Below are 11,153 nucleotides of genomic sequence, written 5' to 3'. Positions count from 1 at the left end.
TGCTGTCATTAACTTCTGCGGTGAAGCTCAAACACACACACACACACACACACACCCACACACACACACACATAGCTCTGAACAACACGAAATGCTTCAGTTTTAGTTTTAAGTTACACCCAGGGATTCTCCCTGTGTTCACTGTGTTTATAGAAGGCTGTGTTTCGTTGACCTTTGTCCTTTCTATTTCAGTTCCCCAGGTTCTCCTGGGGAACAATGTATATATATATATATATATATATATGTATATATATTATGCCATAATGTTGATTCAAGACACTGATAACAATTAAACAATCCTCATATTATCTTTAGATATCTATATCATATAATACACATCATCATGGCCAAAAGCTGTGTGCGTCTCCAGACGATATTTTGAATCTCAAACGACTGCGTCTCGTTCTCCGACGTCTCCCACTTCCTCATCAATCTGAAGTAGCCTGAACAGGTGACATGGAGGAGAAAGGGATTGTTGCCCGCAATTGTTGAACGCGATTGTCTCCTGCCAGAGCCTCACTGCCCGCTGCTAAGGGACCACCGCCTAGGCAGCGGGCAACGGGCAGCGGGGCTCCAGCGAGAGATAATCGCGGGATAAAATCCCTTTCTCTTCGATGGGGCAGTACTTCATCAAAGCCAAAGTTCCTTTTTCCCCAATTCCTTCTCAACCATGGCTGAGATAACCCCCACTACAGTCTCGTTGTGGAAATACCAGAGATGTCAGAGAACCCGACATGTTCGCCATAACACCAACTGCAGAACGGTTATCCAAATAACAAAGAAGTATACAACACTTGCGTTGCAGTATGTGTATTCACAAACACACACACACACACACGGTCGCAGCTCAATGGGCAAAGCAGAGAAAGGGGAGGAAACATTTCCCCGTAGGACAACATACGGGAAAAAATCCAAATCAGCGCGTCTGAGCATTGTTTTTGCAAAGGCAGAGCAGGATAGCTAGTGCTTATTTTACACTTAACGTTAGAAGGTTAGAAAACCTCTCTCTCTCTCTCTCTCTCTCTCTCTCTCTCTCTCTCTCTCTCTCTCTCTCTCTCTCTCTCTCTCTCTCACACACGCATCTCTAGAGGGTCTTCTGTCCTCAGCAGCAGAGTTGACATTTACACACACAACCACATCCAAGTATGGTAAAACTGCTTTAAACTTCTCTGATCATCAGCACTACCTTTTATCTCATTACAGGTACAGCTTCCCACCACACATGATATATATTATGGATGAAACCGGTATGACGACAAACACCCAAGCATGTTGTCACAGAGAAAGGGAAGAAACAGGTGGGTGCAGTAAAATCTGCTGAAAGAGGAGAACTCGTCACTGTGGCCTGTGCAGTAAACGCCACTGAAAATGCAGTCCCACCAATGTTCATTTTCCCGCGTGTTCGCTTCAAGGACAGCCTCATGAACGGATCACCAGCAGGTTCCGTTGGTCATTGTACCAAGTCTGGATGGATGAATGAAGATGCCTTCCTCATCTTCCTGTAGCACTTCATCCGCCACACCAACTGCTCCACCGATCACCCAGTCCTGCTCATTCTGGACAATCATTAGTCTCGGATCTCACTTAAGTCAGTGACAACTGCTAAAGAGAACGGGGTCATTATGCTCACCCTGCCAACTCTCACCTCACACTGCTTGCAACCATCAGGCAAAACTGTCTACGGACCACTCAAAACCTACTATAACCGAGCGATGGATGGGTGGATGCGATCACATCCTGGGCGAACCGTATCGATTTACGAGGTCTCGGAACATGTGAAGCAAGCGTTCCTCCCTGCAATGTCACCAACAAACATAAGCTCAGGTTTCAGAGCAACAGGCACTTTCAACAGGGACATCTTCCCGTAAGAAGACTATGCACCATCAGTGGTGACAGACAGGGCAAATTCCAGAAGATGAACCCAGTGCAACTGCTGACCTGCCTGGAGGTTATTTTTTCGGAGATTTAAAAAAGTCTGGTAGGCCAATAGTGGCGATGCATGTAGCGGCGCGGCTCAAGCTTACCCTCCATCTGACCACAACATCTTATCAAGTGATGAATCTGCTCACTTGGGTTATGTGTCTCCAGAAGTCATTCTTCCCTTGCCAAAAGCCACAGAAAGAAAGAACAGAATTGTAAAAAAAAGAAAGTGAAAACTAGAATCATGACCGACACACCTGAGAAGATGGAGTTGGAGAAGGCTCACAAAGAAAAAGAAGATAAAAAGGCTGAACTGGAAAAGAAAAAGAATGAAAGAGAGAAGAAAAGGGCTATGAAAGCTGCAAATCAAAACAAAACCAAGGAGGAAACGACCGTTTACAGTAGCTCAAAAGAAAACTCCACCACCAATGATGAGACAGAAGATGGCCTGAAAAAGACGCACAGCGGACAAATGAAACAGGCTGAAAAGAAGAAAAGCAGTGGAAATAAGTAGGGGGGCCTGAAAGGGTCAAAACCAACCCAACCCATAAAGAAAGTGCTCTCCAGTAGCTCAGAAGAGAGTGACTTTCCGATTCCACTTAGTGATGCCACTGATTATGAGAGTTCAGATGTCCAGAGAGAGGAAGATGATGGTGACAATGATCTGTCTGCTGGTGACTTTGTCAATGTGAAGTTTACAGGTAAAAAATCCAAATCCTATAACAATGTTGGATTGGTGGAGAATCTTGAACGTGACGAGATCAGTGAAAAGTTTCTGAAGCAAAGTTGTTAGACGTCTGTTGATGGAAATCCCCATCTTCACATTAAGAGAGAATGATGGAGGAGTCATCCCTAGAGGAGATGTGCTGAAGAAACTACCCACACCACAAAAACTTGGTGGTACAGCCAGAAGGGAGCATACATTTACATTCCCCTGCAGCATTGACACGTGGGATGTTCAGTAGTAGGCCGGATTTTGGAAGAGATTCAAATGCAGATGATCAGGTGCTGATTTTGTTTTATGTTCTGAGTAGCCTATGTATTCATGTGGCGCTAGGCCTTGTTTAAAAAAATTGGCCTTTGATGTCGTAAACTATCTTTATGTAAACCACCCACACCGCAAAACTTGGTGGTACAGCCAAAAAAGGAGCACAAGTTCATATTTCCCTGCTTCATTGACAAGTAGGATGTTAAGTTGTAAGCCTAGCAGCTGTCCGCCGCTCCCTATACAGAGTACGCAGAGTGCGTAGGGCACCAAGTACCTGAGGGGGGAACCAAAAATTAAGGTTTGTAAACCCCCCCCCCCCCCCGCTCGTGTAGGGCACCGAAACGGCCAGCAGCGGCCCTGCCTAGCAGGCTGGATCTGTGAAGTGTCAGACTCAATTAGGTGTTCATGTGACGGAATAGGCCTTGTTATAGAAAAGTGGCCTTTGATGTTGTTAAAACCTTGAATAAAAGTTAAACAAGTAATTTGTATTGAATTTGTCTTGCTTTTATATAGCATTATCATTTGTGAGATTAAAATGTTCTGTTTTACTTCAATTATCAATGGCACAATTTACCCCAGTGTATACTCTCTAATGTGTTTTGTGGCACAACTTACCCCGTACCGTGGGTAAGTTGTGCCACAAAACCACTTTTCTTTCTAAAGTTGTATTTCTCAAGCAGTTTGTTTAAGATCCAAAGTAATTGTTTCCAGGGATGCACAACGTCCTAAACTATATGTAGATATCTTAGTTGGAGGCATTACTGTTATCCCCTTGCTTTAAGGGCACCTTAAGTAAAAATTGGCACTACCTAACCCCACTCTCCCATATTAGCGGTCTGTGCTAACCTAACTGAGGAGGGGAATGCTGACCCGTGAATAGGATACTAGATGCTCAGTGACCCTTTTCTTTTGGCTCATGCAGATCTAAATAAATGTGAACAGCCGGCCTCCATTGTGGTCCAGTCCTTCTTCCACACAGCGCAAACCAATTTATTCGTTACACTGTCATAATGGTGTCATGACAGCACGTCTATCCTTCATGATATCTTAATGGCAAATCAAAATGGTACCACTTTACCTGAGGGCTGCATCTATCTGACCAAGTGCTAGAATTGGTCTGTAACCTTGCACATCAAATTTAATAATCATTAAGTCAACATTTCATGAATACAAAAAGAGGTGCATTTTCTGTTTATGTCAAGTTGTCATGACAGAGACATCCTCTGCTCATGCCATCCTGGTTACTGTAAAGTTTTCAATCTAAAGAGATCCCAAACAAATGTAATGTCAACTTGTCATGACCAAGACAAGCCAAACAATGAACTCATACAAAACCGAATGACACTTAATGACAGAGTGTCATGTGTTCATGACAGAGTCATGTCATAGTTATTGCAGTGAAATTTCACTCTTATGTAGATACCTTTGAATAAAGTGTAACCCATCATTGTATAGAGATGATTAAGAAGATATGCATCTAATTTGTCTTCTTATTCATCTTATTACATTATATATTCCGTATCCAGGATTTACTGACTAACAATGTACTTTACTAACAGAGGCAGTACACACACACACACACACACACACACACACACACACACACACACACACACACACACACACACACACACACACACACACACACACACACACACACACACAAAAACACTCAAAACAATTCAAATATTGGTAGTCTTGGGGTCTACAACTCTATGCCCCTTGCAGTCCCAGCTGACAAACAACTAGTGGGTCGTTCATCAGTCCATAGATTACATCGTTGATCAACTCCTGCTGGGTGCTGGGAGCACTTTATCTGGGGAGAGAAAATAAGTTAAAAAAATTCATCCTTCGCTGTGAAGAATGGAGGAGTTGCTTATCGTGTACTGCTGTCTCAAGGGAACAACAGTCAGCAGTCTGGACTGTGAACCACACTGACCATGAATATATATATATATATATATATATATATATATATATATATATATATATTCCCTAGTTTTTCTCCTCTTTATTTCTTCTTCGTGTGTATGTCTGAGAATTTGGCTCCATCTAATGGAAGACAACTTCCAAGCATGACAGCATCCACACTAATATTTTATGATACACAAATAGACATTTTTATGGAAGGGCCAGTAAAGAAAAAGATATCCCCATGGTTAGTCATAATTATGAGCTAAATATTCGAAATTACACATTAAGATAAAGTTTAAGATAAAAAGTCGAAATCATGAGACGCGAGTTCTCCTATTCAGGTTGACACGCAAATGGATGGAGAGTATATTGAGGATAACTTTAAACGTTGCTCTACAACAGATTAAATACTTTACAACAGATGAAGTAAGAACTTGAATTTAAAGGTCCCATGGCATGAACATCTCACTTAATGAGGTTTTCTAACATCAATATGAGTTCCCCTAGCCTGCCTATGGTCCCCCAGTAGCTAGAAATGGCGTTAGGTGTAAAACGAGTACTATCGTGCTCTGCCTTTTAAAAAACAAAGCTCAGGCACCACCACCGCAGGGCGTTGGTGGTGCCGGTGCTGCCGGCTTCCTGCTTCCCGCTTCCGAGTCGGTGGTGCCTCAGTACCGGGCAGCGAGCTCTGGCGGGAAACAATCGCGGTCAACAATCGCGGGCAACAATCCCTTTGTCCTCCATGTCGTGGTACAGTCTACTTCAGATTGATGTGGAAGTTGTAGAACCAAAGACGTCGGAGAACCTGACGCAGTCGTTTGAGATTCATGATATCGTCTGGAGGCGCACACAGCTTTTGGCCATGATATTATATATTATATGATATAGATATCTATGTGTAATATCATAATATTGAGATACAGAACTCCCGGACTCCCGCCGGAGCACCCGAAGTGTTCTATAATAATTACAAAACACGGCCAAAAGCTGCGTGCGCCTCCGGATGATATTATGAATCCGAGCAATTGTGATACATCCACTGTAAACACTAGCGCATGGTACTGTGGCCGAAAGCTGCTCAGGGCCACACCCCCACCCTCCAGCTTGACCCTGCTCAAAAAATGGCACGTTTGTGGAAAGCTCATTGTGGGACTAGCTTGTAGTGGCTGAATTTCTTGAACGTCTTCAAATACTGTATTAAGGGCCCACTAACACCTATAAGCATCCATTAAGTATAGCCTGCCATGGGACCTTTAATAAAGAAGCACCTGTGGCGTGGAAAGACTTCGTGGCTGCGATCTGGTCAGTGTCATGGATACAGATGGATGCAACAAAAATGGATTTGTGACTGACAGAGAAGTAGTTTGAATATTGCTACAATCATTGGATGGTGAAACAATTTTTTTTGTTGATCTAAAAATAACAGTTGGGACAGTGAAGTTACCATCTGATGGTGGAAGGCCAGACACAAATCCACGGCAATGTGGTAGGAGTCCTCTGGAGTCTGAAGGAGTCCTCTGGGTGGATGTAAGGTGCACTAAACACTGCAGACCCCTGTAACAGGTGGACACTGCAGCCCCCTGTTACAGGTGCACTAAACACTGCAGCCCCCTGTAACAGGTGGACTAAACACTGCAGCCCCCTGTAACAGGTGGACTAAACACTGCAGCCCCCTGTAACAGGTGGACTAAACACTGCAGCCCCCTGTAACAGGTGGACTAAACACTGCAGCCCCCTGTAACAGGTGGACTAATACTGCAGGCCCCTGTAACAGGTGGACTAAACACCGCAGCCCCCTGTAACAGGTGGACTAATACTGCAGGCCCCTGTAACAGGTCGTTAACACTGCAGCCCCCAAAAGAGGTTCCCGGGCAGGCAGAACAGGGAGGAGCAGGGTGTAAGAGGAGCCAGGTTGAGGAGAAGCCAGCTGAAGGCAAACATTGCCACTGTCACTGGGATGCTCATGGTGGTGGGTTAGATGGAGTCGGTTGTGCTGTGTGGGTTTGCGTAAATAATGGCGACTCTCTGGGATTGTGCAGTGTAAGGGGCACAAGAGTTGCAAACTGCTGAACCTGGGCTCCAAGTCCTTATTCCCGTGCTGCTTGCTACATTGGTGCCTTCACCTTCACCACCAAGCAGCCAGAGATACACCACTAAATATAATATTAGTTCTACTTAAGAAAATTACATTTAGCATTTTTTATTAATAATATTGTGCCAACAGCCATCATACTACGACAAGACGTGAAATCCCGTCAGGATGGCCGATCGGTCTAAGGCGCTGTGTTCAGAAGTGAAATCCCAGACATTAAACAACCCATGGCTTGGGACAACTTGACTAAGGCAGTCACCACCAATGCCCAATATTTGTAAAAACTCTGACTGAGTTTTTACCTCATTAGCTTCTCCTATGAAGAAGCTAATGAGGTTGTATTGACTTGGAACCACCACAGAGTCTGTCAAGTCCGCAGCTCACGATCAATTCATGGACGTTCTTCCATACCGCACGCAGTCCCTCACCTGTACAGAGGCATAGATTCTTTGCCCCATGTGGACCTTTTTGAAGTCTGCCTTGAAGAGTGTGTGTTCAAGGACGTCTATTTCTCCCACACACCTGTTTCCAAGACCCCTGTTGCCCTTGCCCTTGACTCCCACAGTGATGCCCTACTACCTTGGTGGATAACACCAAACACAACCCCAGCAGAGCTGGCTGTTCCTCTGGCCCCTTGAGGGCTCTGAGATCCTGCTTCAGGTAAGGGAAAACTGTGTTAAGGCGAGGCTACTCACACTTTGGTGTTTAATGTAGGCAAAGCTTAAACAAAACAAGATCGACACGGAAGTCCCCCCAAAGGCGGACCTGTGAGCCTGAAGCCCAGGATCTAGGCCAGCATGAGGGCAGAGCATGAGGGCCCAGGACGGAGGCACACACAGAGGCACACACACACAGCGAATTAAAAAACTATTCTATCATAGTTATTATTCATAGTTTTTAAGAAGCTCAGTATGTCATCTTTGAAATAAGTGTCTTAGCTTTTGTCAAATTATAAAAAAAAAACACATATATAACCTGTTTAATTTTGTGAATTGTTTGTTACTGAATCTTAACGACGAGTATTTGGTTTACTCATGCAATTTTAATACCATTTCACCAAATACAGTTAGAAATAATTCAGAATTGTACCGTAGTTGTTTTCTCCCTTTAGCGTGGTTAACAGGGGACAGGACAGGCCTGAGTTCTGTTTCTCTTGTTCAGGATGGTAGATCCTTTGGTAAAGAGGAGAAGTAGGCTATGTTTTTATGAATCCCATGAAAGTAAGAATGGTTGTGTTCAGGGGCGTTGCTAGACCTAGAGTTTTACTGGGGCCCAGGCCCCCAACTGCCAACATTTTTTTTTTTACGTGTGCACAATATGAAATAGATGGATACAGAAGGTTATGTACGAGCTTCAAAACCATTGTCACTGTCATACTGTAGGCTATATTAAAGCACTGGTAAAGGTAAAGACGCAAAGATGGATTCATGAGTACCGTACAATTATATTTATTTAAACACATACACATCTCAAAGATTTACAAATAAGGTAACTGACAAATAAACAAAAAGTCTCTTTATGACCTTCACCTCTTTATCAGGAGAAGTCTACACATCTATATTTATTTAGAAGCTGTGTGGAAACAGCATAATTTTGCCAGAACGACATGTACTAAAAAGGCAAGAAACAAGGTTTAAAACTAATAGAATTTCTGACTTAAGGTGAGGTGGCTCATTGCCACCAATCGACCTGGAAAATGTTATAGAACCATCAAAGCTCTTAAATTAAACTAAATAAGGCCATATACTACTGCATAGAGCCTTTTTAAATGATAATTTTTTCACTATTAAGCTGTATCGCCGCGCCTTCATGGTGGCAAAGCGGTCAATAACGTGGCTTTGACTCACATGCATAGTTGCTCCTTTTCAATGGACAAAAGAGAAAGTTGGTGAAGCCTTCCTTGCCCCATGGTTGACCTAAGCCAGGTGTGGAGCCTTCTCGACACACTGAAAGATCGCTCACAACTACAACTGTTTACAGGAATTGTGAGTGCAATGATCTGAATTATCTGTGTCAGTGTTGGGAACATTGTTGGATCCAGTATGTTAAAAACACCCTGTATATCCATAATTTCCTTTTTTGTGTTAAGGAAGTTTTTGTCCACTAAAACTTCAAGTTTTGAATACGGACAATTTTTCATTCATTATTCATTTTCCGCGTGTGTGCGTGCACGCATGGTGTGTGTGTGTGTGTGTGTGTGTGTGTGTGTGTGTGTGTGTGTGTGTGTGTGCTATAAAACTACAGGCTACAGACGCTCAGTATTGAAAAACTGGTGCTAATTATATGGGCAACATTCTTTAACAGCAATCAAGTTGTCATTGTTTGTGTCAAACAAGTTGTGAATTTGTTGTAACGTTAAAAAAGGAGATGACTTACTCTGGGCTGTTTCCAGCTCCCGTGGTTTCCAACGAAACATGATCAACAAAAAAACAAGGAATTGAAAGCTACTTACCACTTTCAGCTGGAATTCACGGTACATCAAAACCACACGTCTTCTTTAGATTTCAGTTCCCTTTATTTATTCACACAGTTCAGCAGCGGCATTTATTCAGAATCAGAGCCCAAATTAAAGCTGCATTTAGGGCGACTATCACTACCCAGCAGAAAAATAGATGCACTATAAATGGTTTTGTATAGCAGTCACGAACATGAGCATAGTTGTGGAAATGCTGGTGTTAGAAAACAAAGTTGACGGGAATTAAAGTGCTGCACATCGACTGTACAAATCTAGATTATTCATCACAAGAATTTTAATTCAGAAATCGAATAGGCTAATTAACTCTGAATTGTGAGATAAAATTCAGCATTCTGATAATAAAGTCAGAATACTTGGATAAAATCCGAATTCTGATAATTAAATCCAGCATTAAAGGTTCATTTAAGAAGGTTCTCCCCAGTCATTTGTCGCCTGGTCGCAGTGTCGAGTTTTTTTTTTAAAGTAGTTCACTAGTCGTAGCGTGCAAATAAATTGCAGTGTCAGAATTCTGAGAATTTTGTCAGCATTCAGATTTCTCAGAATTCTCTTACGCTGCAAATTAAAGCGCTACTACTAGCAAACTAGTTTCAGCGTGACTGGAGAGAACTTCCTTAAATTAAGCGGAAGTGGGAGATTCCTTATTTTTTTTACCATTATTGTTTTATTAACAAATTTCTCCTACAGGGGATGGATAAAGTTCTATCTAGACTATTGAACAGAAAGAAACACTTGGTCATACTTTACACACTTTACCACTGAAACATTCAGAAGAGTCACGTTGACGAATCCGTAAATAACTGATTTTTTTCATTGGTTGTTGCGTTAAATCTTACCAAGATACAGTAGGGGTATTTTCTGATTGGCTTTTATGTAGCCCCTTTCGTTTTTTGATTGGCTGGTAAGAGGCAGGCTCGACTGAAGACTCCAGAGGCAGCAGGAGATGCACTTGATGAATCCTGCCGATTCCATAGCGAGAGCGGCGCTTCTGCAGATGAATTTAATAATGATCAATGGAATTTTACTGGGGCACTGGAGACTTTTACTGGGGCACGTGCCCCAGTAAAAAGGGGCTGACGACGCCTCTGGTTGTGTTGGTGCCTTAGAATGAGCCCTTGCATAAGGAGCGGGCCCACCATGTTGCTACAATAAAATATTCGTCCTCTCAGGAGCCATTTGTCCAGAACAGAAATGGCTCTAGAAACAACACACTTTTTATTTTGTATCCTAATTGCTATCTTATGTCAGAACTATAAACTGTATTTTTAGACAAAATAACTCAATACAAAATATAAATCAAGGAACCTCATTGCCTGACACTTGGCTACTTAGGAGTCAGGCGGTATTCAGTTGGTCGCTGTCTTCTGTCTTGTCTCCCTGAAGGTCAGGCCCCTGTGCTTGATCTCTGGGGAAAAGGGTAAGGAACACAAATGAACACATTGAATCATTTGGTTCAATGGTTCAAATAAATAACAATTCTGTGGCAAAAAATGTAAATAAATAAGCCCGGGCCGCGATAACGCAACTTGGCCAAGGCCCAGTGACTCACATGAGGTATCAAGTCTTACTTACCCGCTAGATGGCAGTGTTACTCTCTGTTTGTGTCAGGCCCTGGCACACCAGCCAGTTTATCGGTTGTTTGAGAGTCTGTGGAGCTCGGTGACCTAAAGGCCGATATATGCTCTGTTTTAGACGTAACGCGTAAGCACGTAAGATACATAACCCCCCCTTGCGCGGTAAAATATCCCCCCTTAAGTCTGTCCGCC

Source organism: Gadus morhua, chromosome 1 (genome assembly GCF_902167405.1).
Source record: "Gadus morhua chromosome 1, gadMor3.0, whole genome shotgun sequence".
Classification (NCBI taxonomy): Eukaryota; Metazoa; Chordata; class Actinopteri; order Gadiformes; family Gadidae; genus Gadus; species Gadus morhua.
This window is presented reverse-complemented; position numbering follows the sequence as displayed.